This window comes from Diabrotica virgifera, chromosome 6 (genome assembly GCF_917563875.1).
Source record: "Diabrotica virgifera virgifera chromosome 6, PGI_DIABVI_V3a".
NCBI classification, from domain to species: Eukaryota; Metazoa; Arthropoda; class Insecta; order Coleoptera; family Chrysomelidae; genus Diabrotica; species Diabrotica virgifera.
The window spans coordinates 77795412-77812090 of NC_065448.1; the positions used below are offsets into that span (position 1 = coordinate 77795412).

At 32.2% G+C, this 16679-nt stretch overlaps 1 protein-coding gene across 2 annotated transcripts in view; it reads left to right on the forward strand.

Annotated features, from left to right (window-relative positions):
• Positions 1-16679, forward strand: part of LOC126886450 (zinc finger protein 227-like) — a 284346-nt gene that overhangs the window by 87936 nt on the left and 179731 nt on the right. The window contains exon 4 of one of the 2 annotated variants that reach the window (XR_007698622.1): positions 9072-10063. The exons of the other annotated variant lie outside the window; for it this stretch is intronic. The gene's annotated coding sequence lies outside the window, so the exon portion shown is untranslated. Of the gene's footprint in view, positions 1-9071; positions 10064-16679 lie in introns of those variants that run through there. 2 annotated transcript variants of the gene reach the window in all.

Sequence of the window (16679 nt, forward strand, 5' to 3'; positions counted from 1 at the left end):
CAAAATACTTGGATCAATATAGAGATAAGAACAGAGAAGTTAGGGCTATTACAACGAAAGAAAAAAATGAACAATGGGAAAGGTCATGTAGAAGTATAGAACAGAATATGGGAGGAACAAGAAGTTCAGAAGCCTGGAAAATTGTGAAATCATTACGAACTAACAGGAAAGAGAAAACTTTTATACAATACATACCAGACGACGAGTGGGAGAACCACTATAAAAATCTACTGATAGAGCAAAGACCAGAATTCAGCATCGATGGAGACGAACAAAAAATAATGACCACAGAGGAAGAAAAAATAGTCATAACAGACAAAGAGATGAAAGAAGCAATAAATTCCACGAAGAACAATAAAGCTGGAGGACCAGGAGGAACTGTGGCGGAACTAATCAAATACGCAGGGGCGTAACAGAGGGCCCCGCAGCGTGAAGCTTGCGGGGGGGCCCCAATCGCTTAAGGGCCCCATCTTGTCATCTGATATTATGTAAAAATCTGTTATTGTTATATTATTTTTACGTTGTCTGTTTAAATTTAAAAACGTAAAAATTTCTAACTAGACGTATTTGCCAAGTGAATCATCTCATAATATCTATAGACCAGGGCGCATCTGTAAAAATATTGGTACATTTGGACGTTGAGAGGTGACTCAAATCTTTTTGCAGAAATTGCTTGAAAATAACTCAAATAATAATATTTGAGTTATCCTCCCTCTCAAAAAGGTCCGGAACATTGTTTAAATAATCAAAATGTCAAAAAATGAAGGATAAATTCGATATTTTTCTTCGTTTTTTGATTATAACTTTAAAAGTGTTCATTTTCGAGAAAAGTTGTATTGACATAAAAGTTGCGTAATTAAATTTTCTACAATATAAAATTGGTTAAATATTTAAAAAATAGTTACCCTTGTTGCAAAATAGCAATAATTGCGAAAAAAACATACAGAAACAAGTATTCGCATTTTACGTTTTTCAACCATTTATACTAAACTTAGCATCTTCATATTTCACCCAGATAAACTTTATCATACAATAGAACAATACTGTAAATTTCATTAAGATCGGTTTAATAGATTTTGCAAAATAAATTTTGCAATCCAGCTTTCGCAAAAAATAATTCATTTTTTCAAAATGTTACAGGACTGAAACTAAAGCAGATAGCAAGTTGAATTTTTTTTCGCATATAGAAGTGTACTGTACCTTTCATTTGCAATTTGCAAAATTAAAATCAATTAAATACCACTGCGGTAGGAATTTTTTTAAATAAACATTAATTATTGGTGCTGCGCGCAGGACAGCGGATAGTTTGCTCTGATTGGGCATTCCAATGACCTTTGATAATGATTGATACATTTTAATTTTTATTACATTTCGATATAAATAAATAAATTTGTTTATTGCAAAATTAAAACACATACTCTATCCTTTGAAATAACACTCTTTTTAGCAAAAACTTTCTTTGTTCATATATTTTAACTTAGATAATAAAAGTTTATTATTTTTAAACATATGCAATTGTTTAAACAATATTTCACAAACAATAATAAAATTAGTTTGATTTTTGTGGAATTTAAATATTAAAATACAACAAAATATAGAGTAAGAAAATAATATATTAGATACAGATTGGAAGAAATTTTGGTGGAAATCAATTTGTGTGAATCGAACACCGCTGTCCTGCGCGTAGCACCAATAATTATTGTTTATTTAAAAAAATTCCTGACGCCGTGATAGTTAATAGATTGTAATTTTGCAAATTGAAAATGAAAGGTACAGTACACTTCAATAAGCAAAAAAATTTTCAACTTGCTATCTGCTTTATTTTCAGTCCTGTAACATTTTGAAAAAATGAATTTTTTTTGCGAAAGCTGGATTGCAAAATTTATTTTGCAAAATCTGTTGAACCGATCTTAATGAAATTTACAGTGTTGTTTTACTGTATCATAAGGTTTTTTTTGGGTGAAATATTAAGGTCCTACATGTAGCATGAATGGTTGAAAAACGTAAAATGCGAATACTTGTTTTTGTATGGTTTTTTCGCAATTATTGCTATTTTTCAACAAGGGTGACTATTTTTTAAACTTTTAACCAATTCTATATTGTAGGAAATTTAATTACGCAACTTTTATGTCAGTACATCTTTACTCGGAAATAAATACTTTTAAAGGTATAATCAAAAAACGAAGAAAAAAATTTTTCCTTCATTTTTTGACATTTTGATTATTTAAACAATGTTCCGGACCTTTTTGAGAGGGAGGATAACTCAAATATGATTATTTGGGTTATTTTCAAGCAAATTTTGAAAAAAAATTTGAGTCACCTCTCAACGTCCGTCTCAAAACAGATGGGCCCTGGACTACTAGAAACTTAATCCCTTCCGGCCTACCGAAATTTTATGGCAGCGACAATAAACTATATAATGCTTTGTACGTGACTATTGAAAGATATTAGAATTGCAATTTGACGAAATTAAGAACAATATTTTTAAATCTAAAAATGGGTTTTCTTTCTCTCTGTTCTTTACCTACTTTTAGTATTTCGATACAATATTATCGCCAGTAATTTCATATTGGTTGTTTGCATTGAATGTTATTTATGTTTGTGTTGTTTTACGGTTATAGTTGCATCAGTTTGGTACGCATTTATTTAACAATTATTGACGACTTTTCTTGTGTAGGTAATCATTGGACAATCTCTCAATAGATAAACGGTAAGATAAGGAAATTATAACAGTTACGCTTTAGGGGAGTCAATGTAGAAAAGCTTGCATTGTTTCGGTTTTGGAAAAATCAAACAAGCTTATATTTTTCTGAAATATTTTTTGTTAGTTTATATATCTTATCTTAAAGTGAAAAGTTCTACTCACAGATGCCTCTAATTGTTTATTAATTGTTTAAACAATAAAACTGTTTTATATTAAATGATTTTAAAAGATATCGGCGAATTCATCATTTTACTTTGTTCAAAAATGTTTCTATTTGCTTTTTGATTATGCTGAATTCGAACATGTCATTAAATCAGGGCCATAAGTACGATGTTGGGGGCCCCGGGGCAAACGTGATCTGGGGCCCCCCTACCGGGAGGTCTGGGGTTAATCACCCAGCAGAAGGAGTCCGGGAAAATTGATATTTAACCACTTGAAAACGCATTTTTATGTAGTCCATGACTGAAGTTTCCTGTACTTACCTACATACTGCTATTTTAGTTGACCAACACAAAAAAAATTTAAATCACATTATTTTAAGCTAAATATTTACCATCAATATAACATCTTGTCTGTTTTCATAAAAAATATACTACATATAATGTTACTTACATTCTTCGGCTATAATGTAGGTTTTTAATCGCGTTATATTGCCTATAGGCAGTATAACGCGATTACAATCGCGGGCCCCCTTCGCCGGGGGCCCGAGGCACTGCCCCGGTTGCCCCAATGGTAGTTACGGCCCTGTCAGACATTACAATTTGAAAATTCAAAATAAATTTTTTTGAGCACTTATACATATGCCTGCGTGGCTTCGAACCATATGGGAAACATTGTTATTATCAATTTTACGAAAAAAGTTATCCTTCACGAAATGCTCTGAATGGTCTTAAATCTGAGATACAAAATAATCCAGATAAACCATCAGATATCAAAGCTTATCAATTTTATACGAGGTAAGTCAAAAAATAGGAATTTAACTCAAGGATAAAGTACTATTATTTTTAACAATATACGATTTTAATTTTAATATGTAATTACATCCTTGTATATACGAGTAAATAATTAATTTTTCCAAATATTTCTCAAATTACCGATAACCAACATCATTTGATTACAATAATTATAATAACTATTTGATTATTAATTTTTTAATTTTACGAAAAAATTCTTTATAAAATTCTTATCAGATTATTTATACAAAGCTCTGCATTATCTCAAAACGAAGATTCAATCGTAATATATCACATTTTACCAACTTTATATGAGGTATGTCGAAAAATATGAATTTCTCTCTAAGAGTTAATAAGTACCTTTATAGTTCACAATATTTCAACTGGAATGATATAATTGCATATTTAAACATAGTTTTTATTTGCGAACAACTTTTTATAATAAAATTTTTCAATATTGTAAAATATAAAGGTGGTATAGGTACTATTGAGCGAAATTAATATTTTTTGATATACCTCATATAAAATCAATAAAATTTAATATCTGATTATTGCAACTTAGGTTTTATACCATGCAGAGCATTTTATGAAGAATAACTGTTTTTCGTAATATAGATATGTAATAAAAAAGTTTCCCATAGGTTCCAAGCCTACGCAAGCACACTTTTTTGGAATGGGTCTGTATACCGATAAAGATGAGAAATGTAAGTTGTTATGAACGGTGAATGATAACGCTAACACAAAAAAGTTTTTGTTAAATAAGTCGTATTTAGTAATTGTTTAACGCGGGAGCAGTCGCGCTCGCTTCTGTCACGTAAGCAGTCGCGCGTAGAAGAAAATCTGACAATACGAATTTAAAACAAATTTCAATTTTATAATATTTTTGTTTGCTTGTTATGTTAAAAATATCTATTTCTAACAATTTTAAAACTAATTGGTTCCCACCAAAGCCATAAATTCCACCAAAAAAAAAATAAAAATGAAATTAAAAAAAAATCCTAAGCATTACTACAATCTTCTTCGAGGCACTTACAAGTGGCAAGTTATGTTGCAAAATTGTTCATTAAGTTATCACGGAAAATGATAAAAAGTTGGATTTTTTCTAACGGCGCGACTGCTCCCGGATTAAAAGGGGCCCCCATTTCAAGAAAATTACAGGGGGATAAGCGTCATCGCTACAATGGGAACACTGTATGGCAGGATCCTCAGGAACAAAATAGAGAAAAATATAGAAGGTAAAATCGGAGAACAAGCAGGTTTTACAGCAGGGAAATCATGTCTAGATCATATCCATACAATACAACAGACAATAGAGAAAAAAAGAGCTAAGAACAAAGATGTACACATGGCGTTTATAGACCTTAGGAAGGCATACGACACCGTGCCAAGGAAAGAACTGTACAAAGCAATGACTAAAATAGGGATACCACCTAACCTAACACAAGCAATCAAAAACATGTACAGTGGAAATGAAGTAAATATAAAAATCGGAAACAAGGTAGTTGCTAACTTCAAAACAACAAAAGGATTACTACAGGGATGCCCAACGTCACCGACTCTATTTAAAATATTTTTAGAACACGCACTAACAACTTGGAAGACAAAGTGTAGGGGTATGGGAATACCGATAAGGGACGATTATCTCTACACATTGTGTTTCGCAGACGATCAGGTGGTGATGGCTCAAGATGAAGAGGATATCAGTTACACGGTAAGAAAACTAAAAGAGGAATACAAAAAGGTGGGCCTGGAAATAAATATGAAGAAAACGGAATACTTAGTAATATCGGAAGAAGACGTAAAAAACTTAGAGGTAGAAGAACAAGTTGAAATAAAAGGAACGAAGAATTTTAAATATTTGGGCTTTATAATGTCGAAAAGCGGAACAACAGAAGCAGAAATAAAAAGTAGATTGGGACAAACAAGATCTTGCATCAGACAACTCCATAATGTAATCTGGAATAAAAACATCAAGGGAAAAACAAAAAGAATGATATACCAAACAATAGTACGAAGCATCATGACATATGCCGCAGAAATTTGGGTCATAAACAAAAAAACCCAAAAAAGCATTCTGGCAACCGAAATGGAATACTGGAGAAGATGCTGTGGTCTCACCAGAAGAGACAGAATAACAAATGAGGAGATAAGGAGAAGAATGCAAGTGGAAAAAGATGCCCTGCAATATATAGACGAGAGAAGACTGAAATGGTACGGCCACGTACGCCGAGCAGAAAACACTTGGATAAACAAGGTTGCAGAATGGAGCCCAAGAGGAACGAGAAGAAGAGGACGACCTAGAAGATCTTGGAAAAATGAAGTCGACGAAGCCATATCTAAGAAAGGATTGGAAGACGGAGACTGGGAAGATCGAAAAAAATGGAAGTCCTGGCTGACGGAAGGGAAACGGCATTAGCTGTAGACAACCCTTTATATATATATATATATATATATATATATATATATATATATATATATATATATATATATATATATATATATATACTTGGATCACAGAATATATTATCTTGACGTATTCTCTGCTTGGATCTTCCACAAATAATACACAATAAATAACTTTTTATTAAGTTCACGTCTTAAATCAATTATTTATCAAATACACTATACGCTCTGAGCTTCGCTGGTGGCGCTCCTAGCGGATTACTAATTCAACTTTCACCGGTAATTTTTAAATTTGTTATTTAATTGTTATCGCTTAACATTTACAACGCAAAAAAGTAATTAAATTGTAATCGATTTTTTTAAGATTTTGCTAATCATTTTGACGTTCTATTGATAAAATATGAATTTCTTACTTCGGGTACTTTCACAATTATCGTGTAGATGGCGCTAAGATTTTTAGATTTAATTATAATTACATATTACGGAACATTAAAAAAACTTAAATTCAGTATTTAAAACGTAAGTATATTTAAGGTAAAAATATATACCACAGCTTTGACCAACTAATATTTTTTATAATTAATGTTTTTAATTTTAATTTTAAATTAATCACTTTGACATTTATGTCAAATTTCCGGTAAAGGTTTACAGACTTGCCACTACTGGCGCTCGCGAATTTCTAAATGTCCCCTCTACGTACGAGCTCACAGCGTATATATCAATAATATTTAATCAATAACTCAAAATATTCCCGATGCAATGTCAAATATTAAAAATTGTCAATGATTGTCAGTGTCTGACTGACAATATTATATTCGGCTGAGTGCGTTGTAAGACAAAGATAGATTTGGAAAATATTACGACGGCATTGTGTTCATTTTTTTTTCGAATCCTGAAAAGACCAATAAATATTTTTGAAAAATTTAAACGCAAAATGAAAGACTAAATTATTAGCGAGGGCCGAAAGTCCCTTAGAATAAATAAAAAGTTTATTTTGAATGAGATATTTGAAATTAAAAATCACACTACATTTTCTCTTAGTTTTTCACCCCTGTAACTTATTAAAATAAAAATTATAGAAGTTCTCAGGAACTTTCGGCCCTCGCTAATAACGTAATCTTTCATTCTGCGTTTAAATATTTCAAAAATACTTATTAGTTTTCTCCGGATTCGAAAAAAATGAATCCCCATTTGAATAGCATTGCAGCCTAAAATACGTACCGATCCTCTTAAATTACATCTCAACTGAACTAACTTTTCTTGGTTATTGATATTTTATGGACTTTATGGTCTTTAAATGTTTATTCTTCTTGATATATTAAGGCCGCGTCTCACCATCAAATAATTTGATCAAACAGTTTGAGCAAACTCCGGAAGTACGTCAAAGTGACGTCACAATTGCAGTTTTTTTGAAATTCTAAAAATCTGTGCTCTCACTATCAGTCTAGTTTGATCAAATTTTTTGTATTGAGTTGTCTAACTTGTTTGTACTTTATTTAAAATTAAAATTTTTCATTATTATCCACAATGAACACTCAGGATGTGACGTCACTAACTGTCACTTTCAGTTTGCTCAAACCAGTTTGATCAAATTATTTGATGGTTTGACGCGGCCTTTAGTCATGTTGTGCCTGGCTGATTGACATATAGTCCATGCCATTATAAAAAAAAATTTGATTATTTTGTTTTTACTAATTTTCCCTTTTACTCTAATATTTTATATTATAACCGTCAGTTTGTTTTTTAGATTTTCTCCACGATAACAAAATGCAAATCATGGAGGCACTAATTGAACATGTATCTCACGAAGGAAATTATATGAATCCACATGCCGAAGGAAAAACATTAAATAAAAATAGGAAAGTTGTGACTGGAAAAAAATCTCACAAGTGTGAAATTTGTTTTAAGCAATTCAGTCACGCAAGTAATTTGAAAAAACATTTGAGAGTGCACACTGGAGAAAAACCTCACAAGTGTGAAATTTGTTTTAAGCAGTTTACTACATTAAGTTTTTTGAAAAGACATTTGAGAGTGCACACTGGGAAGAAACCTTACAAGTGTGAAATTTGTTTTAAGCAATTTACTAACGCAGGTAGTTTGAAAATTCATTTGAGAGTGCACACTGCAGAAAAACCTCACAGGTGTGAAATTTGTTTTAAGCACTTTAATCAATCAAGTGATTTGAAAGTACATTTGATAGTTCACACTAAAGAAAAAGCGTACAAGTGTGAAATTTGTTTGAAGAATTTTGCTAAATCAGGAAATTTGAAAAAGCATTTGATATTGCACACTGGAGAAAAACCACATAAATGTGAAATTTGTTTGAAGAATTTTACTGAATTAGGAAGTTTGAAAAAGCATTTGAGATTGCACACCGGAGAAAAACCACACAAATGTGAAATTTGTTTTAAGCGATTTAGTCAATCGAGTGATTTGAAAACACATATGAGAGTACACACTGGAGAAAAACCTCACAAGTGTGAAATTTGTTTTAAGCAGTGTTCTCAGAAAAGTAACTTGGAAAGTCATTTAATAGTGCACACGGGAGAAAAACCTTATAAGTGTGAAATTTGTTTTAAGGGATTTACTCAAGCAGGTGATTTGAAAATACATTTGAGAGTCCATACTGGAGAAAAACCTCACAAGTGTGAAATTTGTTTTAAGCAGTTTACTACATTAAGTTCTTTGAAAAGACATTTGAGAGTGCACACTGGAGAAAAACCGTACAAGTGTGAAATTTGTTTTAAGCAATTTATTCGAGCAGATCATGTTAAAACACATTTGAGAATACACACTGGAGAAAAACCTTACAAGTGTGAAATTTGTGTTAAGCAATTCATTCAAGCAATTGATTTAAAAAGACATTTGAGAGTGCATAGTGGAGAAAACTCTTAGTCCCGGTGTTCATGAGCGGAATGTTGCCGTCAGTCCGTTAGGAAAGTTTCCGTGCGACCAGCGACCGCCGTTGTGATGTTATGACTGGAGGTTCTAATCGGGAGGTACACATAAAGGTACGTTTTTACTGACGCTGCTGCCTCCGTAATCGCTGAAAGATCTTCGCTGAACATGGTTGCACAATTTTGGGGTAATTTGAAAGCATCTAGGGGAATTTTTCTAAGCAGAAATGGTTAGGGGATTTTTTTGGGGGTAATATTATGGAGAATTTTAAGGTTTCATGGTAAATTAAATTTGCGAATGTACATAGAACTGTATATTATACTCTCATACTATATATTCGAAGACGATATGGCCTATGAATTATTTCCAGTTCCCGCTGTTGATAAGTAGTGTAACTTTGGTTTACTGTTCTTTACATATGACTACTAAATGCGGCAAAAATTTAAATTTGGGGGATTTGAGCTTTAATTTGAGGGAATTTCAGTTTCTAAATTTATTAAATGTGTGAGTTTTATTAAATTACATCTGGCAACTCTGTAGCTGAGCCGTGAGTGAGGTGTATCTGGTTGTGCGTGTGTTTGTATGGTTTGTAAAGAGCTGGGCCCTGATTCTAAATCAAATTTCGACCAAAAACAAGTCGCTTTCAATATGGCGACAGTTGAAATGCGATTGTGCGAGCCTTGTGGATTTTAGTTGAACTAACGATGTGACGTCATGAAATAGCGACTATCGAAATTAATAGCGACTTTAAAAAGGGTGTTGATAGGGAGTTTTTGTGCACACAAATACGTAAACGTAACGCATCTTTTTGACATATACGCTTGCGCATTAATGGTTGAACTCCCGTATCGCGATACGTATTACCTAAGGTTACGGGCTGGTACGTTAGGTTCATACGCATCCCTATCGAGCCGAAAGTCACCGAATGCACACGAGGATCTTGCCCGATTACCTACCAAATGAACATTTCATCAGCGTACTCGTACTATCCGTTTATAAACATTTTAAGGTTATATTGGTTATTGTGAGTAAAATTATTCTGTGTTTGTAATTGGAAATTGGAACTTCATAATAGATTTAAAATTTTATTGTTTTTAAGTTGTCTATTAATAAAGCAAAACAAACAAATCTTGTATTAATTTAAGAAATACAGTGATCACCACAAGTAATAACTAGATAAACAAATGACCTAGTTTCAGTAAAATTTTCAAATAAATATTACCACACTATTTACATTATACCTACTGGAATTCTGATGTAGGTATATAATAATTTACAACTAAAAAGTAGGTATAAACAAAAATAAAAAAATTTTAACCTAAGGAAAAATAATATTTTTATTTTTAAATAGAAGCAATTAAAACCATACAATTTCATCATTCATTTATCTTTCTTTACATTTGTATATTAATTGTATATTGTGTGAACATTGTTTTATTTTTTTTAAATGTCAACGGAATTTAAAAATGACTTTACGATTTGCTTTACGTTACGTTAAGGCAGTTACAAAAACTACCATTTCGACCATATTTCGACTGTCGAAATTATTTGACACGGACACGGAGATGAATGAATGGCCAAAAGCGAGGTTAGGTTTAGTTTAGATGTGTTTTGTTTATTTCTTTCAAGGAAAACTAAAGCAAAAGGTATTTTAATATAGCTGGGTTTAATTGAAATTTGCTTGTTTTGAGGAATAGATAGAATAGTATTAAATTAGAAATATAATAATTGAGAATGTCCACAACATGAATCATCAACTCAATGAAAGATGTAAGGTAATAATCTGGGAAAATTAGTAAAAAACAAGGAAAATTAATTACCAGCTATTTTATTGCTGGACATGCTGAAATCAAATCTTAAGATTTCCTATATTAGTAATATAGCTGTGCAAAGTCCACAGAAAGTGTGCTATTTTGTTTATAAACAAATTAGCGCTCCGAAATCTTTTTTTTATTATTGCTCTATAACTCCGAAAATTTTAACTTTAAACCAAAACACTCACATAAAAATTGACGGTAATTTAATTCTGCACATTGATAATTTATTCCAATTTCCTTCGACGGAAATTTTCCTCGGAAAATTCTGGTTTTCCAAACAAAATCTTTAATTTTCAACTAAAATTTGAGGGAAGTAATTATTTATCAATAATTAAATAATTTGGTGACAGTGACATAAATCTTTTTTGTTATGAGTGTCTTGAATATATGAAAATTTGTATGTACAAAGAGGACCGGAATTAAAAGGTATCTAATTGTTCAAAGATTAAAATCCTGTTGTTTATAACTCTGTCGCAAATGCCGGTCAAATTTGACCGGTTATACCTGGAATCACTCCTCGCAATTCAATTTGTTTTTCTTCGAAAAGGACACAGAAGCCGTGCCCTTTTCAACAGCGTTAACTTAATTTAATTTAATCTAATATTTTCTGAGGGGTTCTATTTGTTTATAAGCCAAAAAATTGTTTCTTTATAACATTCCTGAGACCGCTCAAATGGTCCAATTTCAATCCTGTAAGGTACGTTGAATAGGTATAGTGCCTTTTTATACGAAAATCATAGTTATTCTGGTGTATCATAATCTTTCTGGTTATTATTTCGACCGAAATTTTTTAATTAACATTTTAATTATTGCTAAACTATTGGTTAGATTGTCGCCGGTCTCCTGATATACAGAGAAGGGCTAAATTATGGAATAAATTCATTTTCTCTAAAATGGACGATTTTAGAGAAAAATCCCGAAACAGGTCGATTTTTATTTTTAAATTAAATTTCTTGGCATATATTTCAAACTAGTGACGTCATCCATCCGAGCGTGATGACGTAATCGATTATTTTTTTAAATAGGAATAGGGGTTCGTGTTGTAGCTCATTTACAAAGGCGTTCAATTCTCTATTCAGTATTATAAACATTAATATCATTATTTATACAGGGAGGCCAAAAAAATTTTTGAATTCAATTAATTGACGCAAGAAGAAGAATGCATGTAATTTATTTAACTCAAAATACATTCTATTGCTGTCAGAAACTAGAAAAAAATGTTTATTTTGCAAATAAACATTGCTTTTAGCTTAAATTAAATGTTCAAACTGCCAATAGGTAGGAGGGAGGCTGTTTGTGATTTAATTTAAGCGAAAAGAAATGCTTATTTGTGAAATAAACCTTTTTTTCTATTTTCTGACAGCAGTACAATGTATTTTGAGTTAAATAAATTACATACATTCTTCTTTTTGCGCCAATTAATTTAATTCAAAAATTTTTTTTGGCAACCCTGTATAAATACCTAATGATAATAATGTTTATATTGCTGAATAGAGAATTGAACGCCCTTTCAAATGACCTACCACACGGCCCCCTATTCATATTAACAAAATTATCGATTACGTCATCACGCTCAGATGGATGACGTCACTAGTAAGAAATATATGCCAAAAAATTCTAATTTAAAAATAAAAATCGACCTCTTTCGGGATTTTGCTCCAAAATGGTCCGTTTTAAAGAAATGAATTTATTCCATAATTTAGCCCCTCTGTATAAATCTTTCATGTCATCAATTATTTAATTATTGACAAATAATTAGGTACTTCCCTAAAATTTTAATTGAAAATTGCAGATTTTTTGGGAAAACTCTGATTTTCTGAGTAAAATTTTTGTTGAAGGAAATCGGAAAAAAAAATAACTTTGTGCAGAACTAAATTACGGTGAATTTTTATTTGAGTGTTTTTGGCTCAAAGGAAAAATTTTAGGAGTTACAGACCACTAATTGAAAAAAAAAAGAAGATTTAGGAGTGTTAATTTGTTTATAAATAAAATAACACACTTTCTGCGGACTTGTCATACCCCATATTACTAATATATGCAATCTTAAGATTCGATTTTAGCAATAAAATAGCTGGTAAGTAATTTTTCCCAAAAATGGCATTTTTTGATAATTTTCCCAGACTATCAACAAATTCCAATAAACTGGAGCGCCAACCCAAATTCTGAGCAGTCTCAACATGATAAGGTTAATATCCCCAGTTGTGCTATTCGTGGTGTGCAAGTACTTGGAAAGGGAAACGAGAAACGACCCTGCGCGAGTCGCAGTGCAAGGTTGCCAGGTCTGGTGAAAATTCACCAGATTTGGTGATTTTCTAACCCATTTGGTGATATGGTGAAAACTTTTTTAAAAAGCTTAATATCTGGTGATTTTTTGACCTTATCTATATTATATTTTTTTATTTAAAAAGTACGATTTTATGTTTTTTATTCGTTATTAAGAATTGCCTAATATTCATATAATACAAAAAGTCTAATTTTGTAATATAAAATGATCCGCCTCTGTGGTGCTCAACTGGGGATCCACCGAAATTTACGCTACTCTTACAAGTGTTAATGCACTTCGAATAATTTATGTCTTGGTTTTATAAACAAACCAGTTCAGTTAATATCAACATATCAATTTTCAATTTATCAGTTTTATCTTTCTTGTGTCAGCTGTAGAGTTTTAAGTGATTACTGTTCTTCATATTTTGTAGTTTTGTCACGTTTTGTGTTGGTTTGGTCATCTAAACTAAAATCTCAAAGGTTCTTAGGAACTATTTTTTCAATTTTAATTTGTATTAAAAATTTATTAGCATGAGCAAAATTACTAGGTTTCCAACAAAACAATTTTGTATAACACCCCGCTCGACGAGGGTCGTCTGTCAGGCCAAGTTTAAGACATAAAACGTTAAGTTTTAAATAATCTACATTGTCGGGATTATCAGTACCTTTTATAAAAATGAACACCTACATTTTACATTATATTTTACAAAAAAAAAAATCGTTTCATTTGTATTTTAATTTTTAATTATTGTTTTATTAGGTTTGTTCCAACCCTTCACATTACCGTTCTCGAATAGTTACGGGTATGCGCATGCGCAAAATTCTGCGCAGCAACACATTTTTCGTTACTGCGCATACTCATAACAATCTGGTGATTTTGAGCAAAATCTGGCAACTTTTTAAGCAATTGTCTGGTGATTTTTAGTTTTTTGACCTGGCAACTATGTCGCAGTGAAATATTGCAACTATCTTAAATAATTCATATTGTCAATTGAAATTGTCAAATTGACGTATATTTCATACCTTCTGTCAATGAAGCAGAAAAATTATATATTGCTCCACAATATTGATATGATATGCAATTATTATATAAAGGTAAATTTAATTAATTGTATTTTGCTTGCAGTACTGCATTTTAATAACTAATTTTATTTACTACATACAATTGTTGATTAAATCAAACAAATGAAATAGAGAATGTGGAAAAATCCCCTTACGAACAATTCACACATCCACCATTTCAGGTTGGGAAAAATTTCTTGAATAGAATCAAAGATCCAAACACCTGTTCTTAGAAATGTGTTTCGCCCCTTTTAGAGGGCGAAACACATTTCTAAGAACAGGTGTTTGGATCTTTGATTCTATTCAAGAAATTTTTCCCAACCTGAAATGGTGGATGTGTGAATTGTTCGTAAGGGGATTTTTCCACATTCTCTATTTCATTTGTTTGATTTAGTTACGTTTGGTCGGTAAACCAATAACTTAGATCTTTTTGATCACTGAGTGTGTTTCAAACAATTGTTGATGTTTTCATAACATAACCTGAATCTTATTTTTTCTTCTTATTATTTGTTTGGACTATGGCCTTGACAATTATGCAGTAACCAGGACTAATATAATTGGCCAATATAATTAAAAGTGCGAATAATAGTACAGAGCGTAGAAATAGGGGTCGTTTTGTCGAAATTGCACGGTCCCAATACTCTGCGGCTGTCATGGCGGTGTCGAAATGAAATTGCGACTGTCGAAATGAATTAGAATCAGGCCCCTGTTTTGACTTATAGGCCGGCTACACACAACGTCTTGCCTGTGCAGTCCAAAACTCTGCAGGCATGACGGAACAAAAAGACGGTACCCCGTGCAGACTACGTAAAAAATTGGACTGCGCAAACTTCAGTCTTTCGAGAACTCGACACGATGAGCAGCACGGAAGAGGTTTCTTTAATGGAAGCGTTATTGTATTGTTTATTAATAAAAAAAGCAACAAACAAACAAGCAAAGACGCTGTGGAAGTAAGTGGAGTAAAAAGTGGCTCTTGCGGAGAAATATACATTCACATGTTAACTTAAATCGAAGATTTGAGAGAAGATCCTGAAGACTGGCGTGGTTTTCATTACACGTACAATTATGGCTCAATCCCATACAAACATAATACTACATTAAATATGCCACAAGAAAACAGTTTCAGTATATTATACCAGTAGATATACAGTGCGCTAATAAGTGTTACCCCCCTCCCCTATTAACTTATTGATTTTTAGCACATAAGCAAAACCCTCGGACAGGTCGATTTTTAAAATAATTATAGTATATTATAGCATCAATATTTCGAACTTTACGCGATACCTCTTCAGGTGACAGGCATAAATTTATTTTTTTAAATAGGAAAGTACATCATACGACACCTCATTTAAAAGATTTTGAAATACTGATTACAAAAATGTATATTACTTTAATGATTTTTTGAGAGTGTAGGCGCAAAATTTCGGTCGAATTATTTTGAAATGCATTCATTATTTTTCCGAATTCTGAGAAAACTTACAAGTATCTTTGAAACATTTAAACGCAGAATGAAATATTACAGTATTGATGGTAGAAAGTCCCTGAGAAATTCTATAATGTCTATTTTAATAAGTCACGGGGCGAAAAACTAAGAAAATTTAGTCTGATTTTTAATTTAAAAATATATCTTTCAAAAGATACTTTTTGTTTATTCTAAGGCAGCCCTTTTAGTTTTTCTGTCAATAAAGCGTATGCTTCGTATTTCTTATTCCTGTCGGTATGTATTCTTTACACTTCGCACCTTCCATAATGCCAGCAAAGATTTGTATAATTCTATAAATTCAGTTAAAAACTGTTTTGTAACACTTCTTACGTCGCTTATTTTGTCTGGTCTTGGTCTATCCACCTCGAAAACTTTTGCGGAACTGAAGAACGGACTGAACTCCCGGCCACACGTTCAAGCATGATACAATAAATTTAGGTTTCATTATATCATGACGTTCAAGTAAAACTGTAGAACCTAAAACTGCACAAGTAAAATCTTCAGCATGTCGACGAGAGTACAGTCCGCGCTTGGAGGTCTGAGCGCGATACAGTCTTGCCGTCCATACACACGCTCTTACCTGCACAAACGAGTCCCTGCAGGCATGCTCTCAGGCAAGACGTTGTATGTAGACGGCCTATTAAGCGTCTCAACCGTTGTACCGAGGGATAACTAGCGTCGATTTTTGGTGACTGCTCAGATATAATGTCAAATGAGATGTCGAATTAAAGCTTATAATTCAAGGATGGTACTATAAGTGAGAAATTTGACCTAGTACTTCCGGTTCTAGAAATGTTGACCGTAAGTACTGTTTTAAAGTGGTCGAAATACTACAAGCGATATATTATTTGACGCAGGCACGTAGCCAAGGGAGGGATCCATGGGGTCCGGACCCCTCCCAAAACTGTCCCGGATTTGGTACCAAGCCAGCAAGTTTATCCACAAGTTATTATATTTTCTTTGAAAGAGCGAACGAAATTATTATTATTTTTTATTAGCATTATTTCTCTTTTTATTCACGGATCAACTTATATTATACTCCTGTCGCCAGTGGGGGTACAACGGCCTCCTTAATTCAGATGGACTTACCCAAG